General features: G+C 43.2%; 1 pseudogene; it reads left to right on the top strand.

Moving 5' to 3' along the window:
* LOC112068389 (cytoplasmic dynein 1 intermediate chain 1-like) overlaps positions 1 to 5905 on the top strand; it is a 104800-nt pseudogene extending 98895 nt beyond the window's left edge.
* The last annotated feature ends 5549 nt before the right edge of the window (positions 5906 to 11454 follow it).

The raw sequence follows: 11454 nt of genomic DNA, 5'->3' as shown, positions 1-11454 counted from the left end.
TGCAATAAAATGCAAATTAATTACTTAAAAATCATACAATGTGATTTTCTGGATTTTTGTTTTAGATTCCGTCTCTCACAGTTGAAGTGTATCTATGATAAAAATTACAGACCTCTACATGCTTTGTAAGTAGGAAAACCTGCAAAATCGGCAGTGTATCAAATACTTGTTCTCCCCACTGTATATAAGTATTTAGACCATTTACTCAGTACTTTGTATTCAGGCCCCTTGACCTTTTCCACATTTTGTTACGTTTCAGCCTTAATATAAAATTGATTAAATCGTTTTTTCCCCACATCAATCTCCAAACCCCAAACTCCAAATATTAAATATAAAAAATAAAAAATACAAATATGACATTTACATAAGTATTCAGACCCTTTACTCAGTACTTTGTTGAAGCACCTTTGGCAGCGATTACAGCCTAGAGTCGTCTTGGGTATGACACTACAAGTTTGGCATGCCTATATTTGGGGAGCTTCTCCCATTCTTCTCTGCAGATCCTCTCAAGCTGTCAGGTTGGATGGGTAGTGTCGCTGCACAGCTATTTTCAGGTCTCCAGCTATTTTCAAGTCCGTGCTCTGGCTGGGCCACTCAAGGACATTCAGAGACTTGTCCCGAAGCCACTCCTTCGTTATCGTGGCTGTGTGCTTAAGGTTGTTGTCCTGTTGGAAGGTAAACCTTCGCCCCAGTCTGAGGTTCTCAGCGYTCTGGAGCAGGTTTTCATCAAGGATCTCTCTGTATTTCGCTCCATTAATCTTTCCCTCGATCCTGACAAGTCTCCCAGTCTCTGCCGCTAATAAATATCCCTTGAGCATGATGCTGCCACCACCGTAGGCATGGCGCCAGGTTTCCTCCAGACGTGATGCTTGGCATTCAGGGCAAAGAGTTCAAACTTGGTTTCATCAGACCAGATCATCTTGTTTCTCATGGTCTAAGAGTCTTTAGGTGCCGTTTGGCAAACTCCAAGCGGGCTGTCATGTGCATTTTACTGAGGAGTGGCTTCCATGTGGCCACTCTACCATAAAGGCCTGATTTGTGGAATGCTGCAGAGATGGTTGTCTTTCTTGAAGGTTCTCCCATCTCCACAGAGGAACTCTGGAGTTCTGTCAGAGTGACCATCGGGTTCTTGGTCACCTCCCTGACCAAGGCCCTTATCACCCGATTGCTCAGCTTGGCCGGGCGGGCAGCTCTAGGAAGAGTCTTGGTGGTTCCAAACTTCTTCCATTTAAGAATGATGGAGGCCACTGTGTTCTTCAATGCTGCAGACATTTTTTGGTACCTTTCTCCAGATCTTTTCCTCGACACATTTCTGTCTCTGAGCTCTACGGACAATTTCTTCGGCCTCATGGCTTGGTTTTTGCTCTGACATGCACTGTGGGACGTTATATAGATAGGTGTGTGCCTTACCAAATCATGTCCAATCAATTGAATTTACCACAGGTGGACTCCAATCAAGTTGTAGAAACATCTCAAGGATGATAAATGGAAACCGGATGTCCCTGAGCTCAATTTCGGGTCTCATAGTAAAGGGTCTGAATACTCTTGTAAATAACATATTTTTTTATTTAATTTTTAATACATTTTCAGAAATGTCTAAAAACCCGTTTTCGCTTTGTCATTATGGGGTATTGTGTGTAGATTTATTTTTTACATTTATTTAACTAGGCAAGACAGTTAAGAACAAATTCTTATTTTCAATGACGTCCTAGTAACAGTGGGTTAACTGCCTTGTTCAGGGGCAGAACAACTGATTTTTACCTTGTCAGCTCAGGGATTCGATCTTGCAACCTTCCGGTTACTATTCCAACGCTCTAACCACCAGGCTACCTGCCGCCCCAAAAGATTGATTACTTTCCGAATGCACTGTACATAAGGGGTTTTACGGTAGTTTGAAGSCATACAGTTGAAGTCAGAAGTTTACATACACCTTAGCCAAATACATTTAAACTCAGTTTTTCACAATTCCTGACATTTAATCCTAATAAAAATTCTCCGTCTTTGGTCAGTTAGGATCACCACTTTATTTTAAGAATGTGAAATGTCAGAATAATAGTAGGGAGATGTCACGACTTCTACCGAAGTCGATGCCTCTCCTTGTTCGGGCGGTGCTTGGCAGTCGACGTCACCGGTCTTCTAGCCATCATTGATCTATGTTTCATTTTCCATTGGTTTTGTCTTGTCTTCCTACACACCTGGTTCCAATCCCATTCATTATATGTTGTGTATTTAACCCTCTGTTTCCCCTCATGTCCTTGTCAGAGATTGTTTATTGTTATGCTCGCGTTTTATGGATTGGTGTGCGACGGGTTCTTGTACCCACGTTTAATTTTATTATGGACTTTGGTTTTGGAGCTTTTGTTTTAAGTTATTAAACTACTCCATTATACCAGGTTTGATTCTCCTGCACCTGACTTCCCTGCCACCTACACACACTTCATGACAGGTGAATGATTTATTTCAGCTTTTACTTCTTTCATCACATTCCCAGTGGGTCAGAAGTTTACATACACTCAATTAGTATTTGGTAGCATTGCCTTTAAATTGTTTTTACTTGGGTCAAACGTTTCGGGTAGCCTTCCACAAGCTTCCCACAATAAGTTGGGTGAATTTTGGCCCTTTCCTCCTGACAGAGCTGGTGTAACTGAGTCAGGTTTGTAGGCCTCCTTGCTCGCACACGCTTTTTCAGTTTCTGCCCATCACATTTTCTATAGGATTGAGGGTCCAGGGCTTTTGTGATGGCCACTCAATACCTTGCAACTCTTGTGTTGTCCTAAGCCATTTTGCCACCAATCTTGGAAGTATGCTTTGGGTCATTGTCCATCTTGGAGAAGACCCATTTGCGACCAAGCTTTAACATCTTCAAGACTGATCTGTCTGAGATGTTGCTTCAATATATCCTATATAATTTCTAGTACCTCATGATGCTATCTATTTTGTGAAGTGCACCAGTCTCATCCTTGCAGAAAGCACCCCCAGACAAACATGATGCTGAACACCCCCGTGCTTCATGGTGGGGTGATGTGTTCTGCAGCTTGCAAGCCTCCCCCTTTGCCTCACAAACATACCAAATGGTTCATTATGGCCAAACAGTTCCATTTTTTGTTTCATTCAGACCAGAGGACATTTCTCCAAAAAGTCACATCTTTATCCCCATGTGCAGTTGCAAACCGTTTAGCTCTGTTTTTTCTGGCGATTTTGGAGCAGTTGGCTTCTTCTTTGCTGAGCGGCCTTTCAGTATGTTGATATAGGACTCGTTTTTACTGCTGGTTAGTAGATACTTGCTGTAACCTGTTTTCTCCAGCACCTTCACCAAGGGTCCTTTGCTTGTTGTTCTGGAGATTTCATTTGCAACTTTTCACACCTCAAAGCTACTTGTTATTCTCTAGGAGATCAGGAACGCGTCTCCTTCTGAGCGTCATGACGCTGCGGTGGTCCCATGGATGTTCTATTACATGACGTAGTATATTATTTGTTTTACAGCATGAACGTAGTACCTTCAGGTTGGGTTTGGGCAATATTCGCCTCCCATAAGGATGAACACCAGACTTGTTGGAGGTGCCATCTAATGTTCTTTCTGGGAGTCTTGGTCTGATTATCCTATAGATGTCAAGCAAAGACGCACTGGAGTTTGAAGGTAGGCCTTGAAATACATCCCCAGGTACACCTCCAAATGACTCAAATGATGTCAATTAGCCTATCAGAAGCTTCTAAAGCCATGACATCCTTTTCTGGAATTTTACAAGCTGTTTAAAGGCACAGTCAACTTAGTGTATGTAAACTTCTGACCCACTGGAATTGTGATACAGTGAATTATAAGTGAAATAATCTGTCTGTAAACAATTGTTGGAAAAATTACTTGTGTCAYGCACAAAGTAGATGTCCTAACCGACTTGCCAAAACTATAGTTTGTTAACAAGAAATTTGTGGAGTGGTTGAAAAACGAGTTTCAATGACCCCAACCTAAGTGTATGTAAACTTTCAACCTCAACTGTATAGCAAAAATAGTATCTGGTTACCATGGAGATGGCCTCATTCACTGGCTAAAGTTTCCTCAAAGAGATCGCTTTAATTTTGTGAAATTGCAAACTAGAACTTCTACAATCAAGACAGGATAACCAAATTGCTTCAGAAGATAATAAAACACGTTTCTTATAGTTACGTTTTTCTCAACTTGTTTATATTACTTTCTAGTAAGTCAAGCTAGCTTAGAGTTGATATAGCTAGCTAGCTAGCTAGCTAGCTTTGTAGCCATGGATTGTGCTCCTTCCATTGTTTAGCTAAGTAGCTAGCTAGCTGGTTGATGTTTTCCTTTTGAAGCTAACCAGAGCAGATGAAAGCAACATTCACCTCCACAAATGCTGTTTAGATTGATATCCATACTGAATGATGCAGTTAAGGGACCTCATGGGCACCCTTAACTTTTTCACTTAATTTAAGGGGGATGTTCACCTTAAAATGTTTTGTGCAACAGAATTAACTTTAAGGAAACTTAAGGGAAAAGATAAAGGGGGAAATTAACTTTGTTTTATGCAACCGGGCCCTGCTTGGTCGCGGTCCCCTCCCACCTCCTTATTGCTGGTTAATTATAGCCTGCAGAGTGGTAACCGTGGTGACAGCCTGGGTGGCAGCCACGGCAACTAACCAAGCGGGCTTCTCATTTGACTATCACCGCAGTGCTCCGCCATGAAACGTTACGAGAAGTCACAGTCACATAGAACTTGTAACGAATGAAACATAGATATTAGTGTGTAACGAAGATCGTCACTTGACGATTGACTAGATCAGCATGAAGCTTCAACTAAAAGCTCCAGAAGTATTATTTGTGGTGTCCTCTTTCCTTGAGGGTAGAACATAGACAAAACCGTACATATACTGGACTGTATTTGCTCATGAGGCTAAACCAGCCAATCTGATCCTGACAAAGACTCAGTAATTGATTAAAACATCATCCTTAGTATATGAAATACCATTGGGGGTATGGATACCAGTGTGAGTGGATACATTGTTTTTCTCTCTGTGTTACCTCTCAGCTGGCAGTGCCCCACAGTGAGGACTGGGCACACTTCACCCACACCCTGATGGAGCTCAAAACCAACCGAGCTGATGGGGAGGAGGAAGGGCCTGTGGAACTGACGCCATAGGATTGGATGGATCACCTACCGTGGGATCCAATTGAATCACCATTCAAGCGCCGATAGGCACAGAGGCTGGATCCCCTAGTGATCTTCCCAATCAGAAGGCTTTGTTCTTACACCTTTATGACATCATTCCACACACCTATCTAAGCAGCAGCATGTGTTCTAGACTCCGCCCCTTCAGTCTCTGTGACAGCTACTAAACAGCAGTACGTCCAGGCTAGGACCTCCTTCTCTACTCTATTTGCATCACTGTTTTTGGGGGGGATTTATTTTGTAGTAATTTATGTTAATGTACGTTAGTTGTATGAGACTAACTAGAGAACATCTAGCTTCTTTTCGTTTTATTAATCGATTGATTTACTTAATTTATGTGGTCAGTTGTCATTCAGCGGTATTGCTTATAACCTAAATGAACTTCATATCAAATCATAGGTCCTACTACAGTTGTGAAGCCCTATGAAACTAGCAGTGAGAACTGTTAGACCGGGCCTATGGAGCTCTATATTGTCATGTTTCAAAAGTCTCATGTTCACAGTGCTTTTGTTGTGCTTTTCTCTGTACCCAACCCCCTGCATGCATGCAACACATTTACGGATTCATACAGCTTCCTAGACATGTCAGCATATGTTGTGGATGTATGTAACTGCTTTATGTCAATGTTATAGGGCTATAATGTACAGTTGAAGTCGGAAGTTTACATACACCTTAGCCAAATACATTTAAACTCAGTTTTTCACAATTCCTGACATTTCATCCAAGTAAAAATTCCCATTCCCTGTCTAGATCAGTTAGGATCACCACTTTATTTTAAAATGTGAAGATGTCAGAATAATAGTAAAGATAAATATTTATTCAGCTTTTATTTCTTTCATCACTTTCCCGAGTGGGTCAGAAGTTTACATACCACCTCAATTAGATTTGGTTAGCATTGCCTTTTTAAATTGTTTAACTTGCGGTTCAAACGTTTCGGGTACGCCTTCCAACAAGTGCTTCCACACATAAGCTTGGAGTGAATTTTGGCCCGCATTCCTCCTGCACAGAGCTGCGTGTAACTGACTCAGCGTTTGTTATTGCCTTAGCCCTTGAGGCGTGCGCCAACCAGTACCCGCTTTTTATTTCTCCTTAATGTTCTTTTCTGGCACCACTAATGAGGATATGCTATCTAGGTGAGGATTTTTTGTGAGGGTCTCCATGAAAGGGCTATTTCTGGGATGCTGCGTCCCGAATGATGTCCACCTTCGCAATACAGAGCTTAACTAGTTGCCGCCTAATGCCTCCCTCTACAAGACCACAACTTATGTCCACAATCATTTAGAAGAAGAGTACAATCCGCTCGCATGACAAAGATGTGTGAGAGGAGACTTCCACCTCCTGTCCCCATTAGCGTAAGAACAATCGCTCAATATTGCGGCCACCACCAGCTTTAAGCAATTCAGCCTGGACATGGATAAGTCTCTGAGGATGTTGCTTCAATATATCTCAAGTATCCCAATATAGCCCACCTCACCTCCATAGATTCCCTACTATCCATACATCTATCTCGCGGCTGAAAGCGGTACGCCAAGCCAGTGAATCTTCCTCCAGAGCAAAACAACCCACACACACCCATGTTATAAGAATGCGGTAAAAACACCTTCTCTCCGCGTGAGAAGAGAGAAGTCTGGTCGACGGATTCTATTAAGGGGACATGGTAAAGTTGTGCGATTGTGTCATTCTATCGTTGCTTGGGCACACAGGCTCTCGCCTGTTCCCTTTTTCCTCCATATAGATGGGCTTATACAGAGGCGTGCCTCGAGGTCAATATATGGCCAAAACAAGTGCTCGTACTTGAGGTCAAAAATGTCAAGTGCAGACGCAGCATCACACTTATCGTGCCAAAAAGTAATGATCTTTATGCCCCATGTTGCAGGTTGTCGCGTTCAGGAAAACCTAATCGTAGGAACGTCTGTGCGTTGCTTCGAGGTCAGTCGGTTGCAAGGGTTTTGTAGAGAAGCAGTGGCTTCTCTACTACTGATGTAGCGGGCTGAGCAGCGAGAGAGGACTGTTCAGGTGGTTATCTCCAGAAGGTAATAGCGAGCACTGACAGATTTTTGACTGGATGATACGCAGAGTATAGAGAATATTTTGATAATACACTGTACTCCACATGATCGAGCAGTAACAAATCTTCAACAACAGGCGATCAACTTCATTGCTCATGTAGTTCTGGACTTGAGGCTATGTTTCACTGATGTATCAGCACCAAATAGACGATACATTCATCTCGATCTAAGGAACGACAGATAGCGAGTCTCCTATCAGATTACAGCAGAGACGCAGCCAGACTCAGTATGACCGAGTCCAGGTAGAGGAATTTTAGAGGAGACAGCAGAGAGGGGTATGACGGAAACTGTGTTGCATCCCATTAGATGATGTTCTACCCGATGATCTACCAAAGTTGAGCGTTACGTCATTGTTTAGAGTGTACAAGGGAAGTTTAGAGATGTACAAGCAGAAGAGAGTAAAACAGCAGGGAAGTGAACAGGTCTATTTAGTGAGAATACGTTCATAGCGGGACAGTATTTGGAAATTTGCATCCCCACGAAAGAGATAGTTAACCCAAGAATTAGTGAGGCAAGGCTGTGAGATGGCAATAGTGATTACGTTTCTGAACAGGCTCTATAAGGGGCTCGAATTTACGATGATTGAGATATTTGCAGCGACATGATGTCTAAGCACGAGAGGCAGGAAGGCATCATGAGTATTGAAGGCATGCAAGAGAGAGCGCTATGGAAACAAGGGTACAGATCCACAGAGATAAGCAACCTCCAATGTGACACTACAAAAAGTGGTGTCCCGCAAATTAGAGAGGAAGCCTTGATAACAAGAAGCCTTCCCTACAAAGCCAGCACGAGGCATAGCAGATAGTGCGATATTTCTGAAAAAACTGATTTCCAAGCCATGGAGTAGTTAAAGAAAAGAGCCGACTTCGACAAAGACTTAGATGGTATATGTTAGAAGAACTTCTGAAGGACCCAACTGGAAATTGTGATACAAGTGACCAGCAGCATGGAGGAGGATAAGTGAAGATATTAGATAACATGAGTCGTTGGATAATAACTATATATAGTTTGGCCAATTGCACCACTTGCTTGTGATCATTTGAGCAACACAAAAAGTGAAGAGCAAGTGTCGAGGACATCAAACGTGACTTCTGGCATCGCAAGAAACATTATAGACTGGCTTAGACAAGCACATGTTGTGCCCCAAGTAGAGATGAGCTGAACCCCAAACGAGTCTCTACAACTGACCGCACCAACATAAGTGTAAAATGATAAACAACTTGTGCGAACCTTACCCACTGGTACGAATTAAATGATATGCGGAGATTAATCTATGCTAACAGGCCCATGATTGACAACCATGGCTACCCCAGGGCTTAGAACTAAGCAATGAAAACAAGATTTCCAATTGACCGCGTTAATGTGAGCAAGACGTATATTATACGGATGTAGAGGTGCTACATTAGTGAAGAACTGTAATGAACAAAAGAGACAAATTTAAGCCACTTGTCTATATCGTGATATCCGCCAATAAATTATGGCTGAAGAACTGTTAGCTTGTTTACTTCTTGTTGTTGTTTAGCTACGTAATTATAGTGTCACAAGTTGGCTGTGTGATTCTGTCCTCGTCTCCAGTGCCAGGCGTCAAGCTTTTTCTGTGACTTGTCGCTCACCAGTAAGATACCACATGCAAAAGAACACACACATCACACTTTGCTCACTAACGTTTAATTTCATTAGTACATATACAATATTGACTGCCAAATACATACAGTAAGGCACAATTATCACAGCCATATTCTACTTCTCTCCGTGTACTGTACAAGTTTAATATACGGACGTCTTTCGTGACACCATTGGGCTGTTCCAGAAAGCTGGATAAATAAGTTAGCCAGCTAACTGTCCAACAGTGGCTTAAGAAATAATATATATTTTGAGATAAGTATACAGACTCAGGGGCCTATCATTGTTCGCTGAAGCGATCAAGATTGCGCCGAACTAGAAATGCTAAAGGTAATTTCGTCGATAGGCCCGAGTAAATATCGCGATGCGTTGTACGCGGCCTTACATTGCACTCACATGCGGTTGGCTCTTACAACGCAAGGCATGGAGCATGTAGGGCCATAATTTGATCTTGTTCAGTCATCGGCCATAAAGCGTGAGAGAGCTTTCCTTCGAATTTATAGGAATTGGCAAGATAGAAGCGCGCTATACAAACGATTGACAGAGAATATAGAGTGGACTCGCCGGCCCAAAGGGAGAATGGAGTGCGCCAACAACAACCCAGTATACAAATTTGTAGTGGTCTACAATTGAATCTAACGCAGGCGAATCATGAGAATATGTGGGCGCTGGTTTAGCAAAGCTTTACAGAACTGGGATAATTTCACTAATCCTGCTTTCTGGTGAAGTACCCCACGTATCTCCTCTAACTCCGATTTCTCCCTCACCAGCCTGCTCTCGATTGATATCAACTCATGAGTTACTCTTAAATAAAGAATGTTATATCACTGAAGGACCACAAGCAGTGCCCCGGTAGTTGGATACTGTAGCTGAAGCTTGTTGAGCGAACTCCATAGGGAGTAACAACAAGTCCCTTACAATACGGTGCATAAGCTAGAGATTGAACCAGGGGCCAGCCCCAACGAAAGCTGAAAGCGTAAGTGACTCGACCTTGTGCAAAGTGGTAGTGGGTAGAGATAATTGAGTGTGAACCCAGGTATGTATTGTAGCGTAGACAATACAAGACGCATATGGGCACGGCTAGGTCAGAACCTCATTTTTCAGTCCGCACAAATATGTGAAGTCAGATTTAAGGAGTGTGAGGTTGTCTTCTCAGTATCCAAAAAAGCGACTGTTGTGTGGTAAGAGACTGTGTAAAAATGAACCTCAAATTCCCTCGCCAAAATGATGTTCCTCTAGCGTGTTGCCGAGTTCATGCAATAGTATGGTCGAGACGGAGACCTAGAAAACCGTGGCATATGCGAGTGATGTAGTTCAAGGGCAGCGATGTGGAAGAACCGTCATTGGGCATATGAAGAGGTCAGTCCTAGCGAGAAAACCAGTGTCATTGCAAATGACCTGAATGCACGAGTGTAGAAATTTGGAATGACGAACGGAGGTGATTTGTATTCGAAGTGTAGCGAACGATAGGTGCGAGTTGAACCAGTCAGAAACCGTAGCAATCTACATCAGTTAGTAGTGACTAGGTTAGGATGACCCCAAACCATTGACATGCTCTTCAAATAGGTACAAGAATAGGAAACACCGCGTCGCAAGCGATTTCATAATGGTAGTAGTATGCCTGAGTTAGAAACGGGGTCGATGTCCCAAGTGATGTACCGAGTAGACACCGTCATTCATATGACCACCGATTCAGATAGCCAGGAGTATCGCAGCATTGCGAAGTAATGTGGACAGTAGAGTTGAGAGCCAGCTCATCTCCAATGCCCTGAGTGGCAGTAAGACCCTCAAGTTTAGTAAGTAATGTAACAGAGCTAGAGAGACCGATCAGTAGTAGATATACCACCATGGATACGAACTAGAAGCCGGTCGTAGTTACAGTAGAAACCTCGATAGCCGAGATGAAAGAACACGTGTACGAATTACAATGGTGCCCCAGAGGTACGAAACCGATAGCATTTCGTGAGGGAGGATGCTACAGTAAGAAACCGAGTACATAGTCAGGGACGGAAGGGGCAGCAGGAGAGGAATGTACCATAATGAGAAGCCGTCATAGCTACAGGAAAAATGTATTGACGAGGTAGAAACCGTTTCAAACTCGAGAGAGAGTAGACATGCTGTAGGAACCCACCATCCGAAGGATCGGCAGTGGCCCAGTAGAACCGTCATTTCGGATGTGCAGTAGAACCTCCATTCGGCAGGTGCATAGCAAACCCGTCCATTCGGCATGTTGCCAGGTAGAACAGTCATTCGGATGTGCGAGGGAGTAAGTAGAACCGTCGTGCACCAGAATGTCGGAAGGTTGCAGGATGAGTATAGAACCGTCATCAGCAGGCACATGCTTGAGCGGGCCCTGAGAGACACACGTCTTAGCACATAATGTACAGTAGAACCGTCATGCGCCAGGAGGAGGAGCCAGACCCAGAAGCGAAGAGGAATACAGCCAATGTGAGAGGAGCGATAAGGCTATGCTCATGAGCATATATCCCCATATCACGGAGCAGCGAGGCAGAAGAAGGCTCATTTCGTGAGTATATGCGACAATGCATCTATCACAGACTACTCAGAGGATATGCGCACGATCTCCT

This window comes from Salvelinus sp. IW2-2015, unplaced genomic scaffold, assembly GCF_002910315.2.
Source record: "Salvelinus sp. IW2-2015 unplaced genomic scaffold, ASM291031v2 Un_scaffold495, whole genome shotgun sequence".
NCBI lineage: Eukaryota > Metazoa > Chordata > Actinopteri > Salmoniformes > Salmonidae > Salvelinus > Salvelinus sp. IW2-2015.
This window is presented reverse-complemented; position numbering and strand designations above follow the sequence as displayed.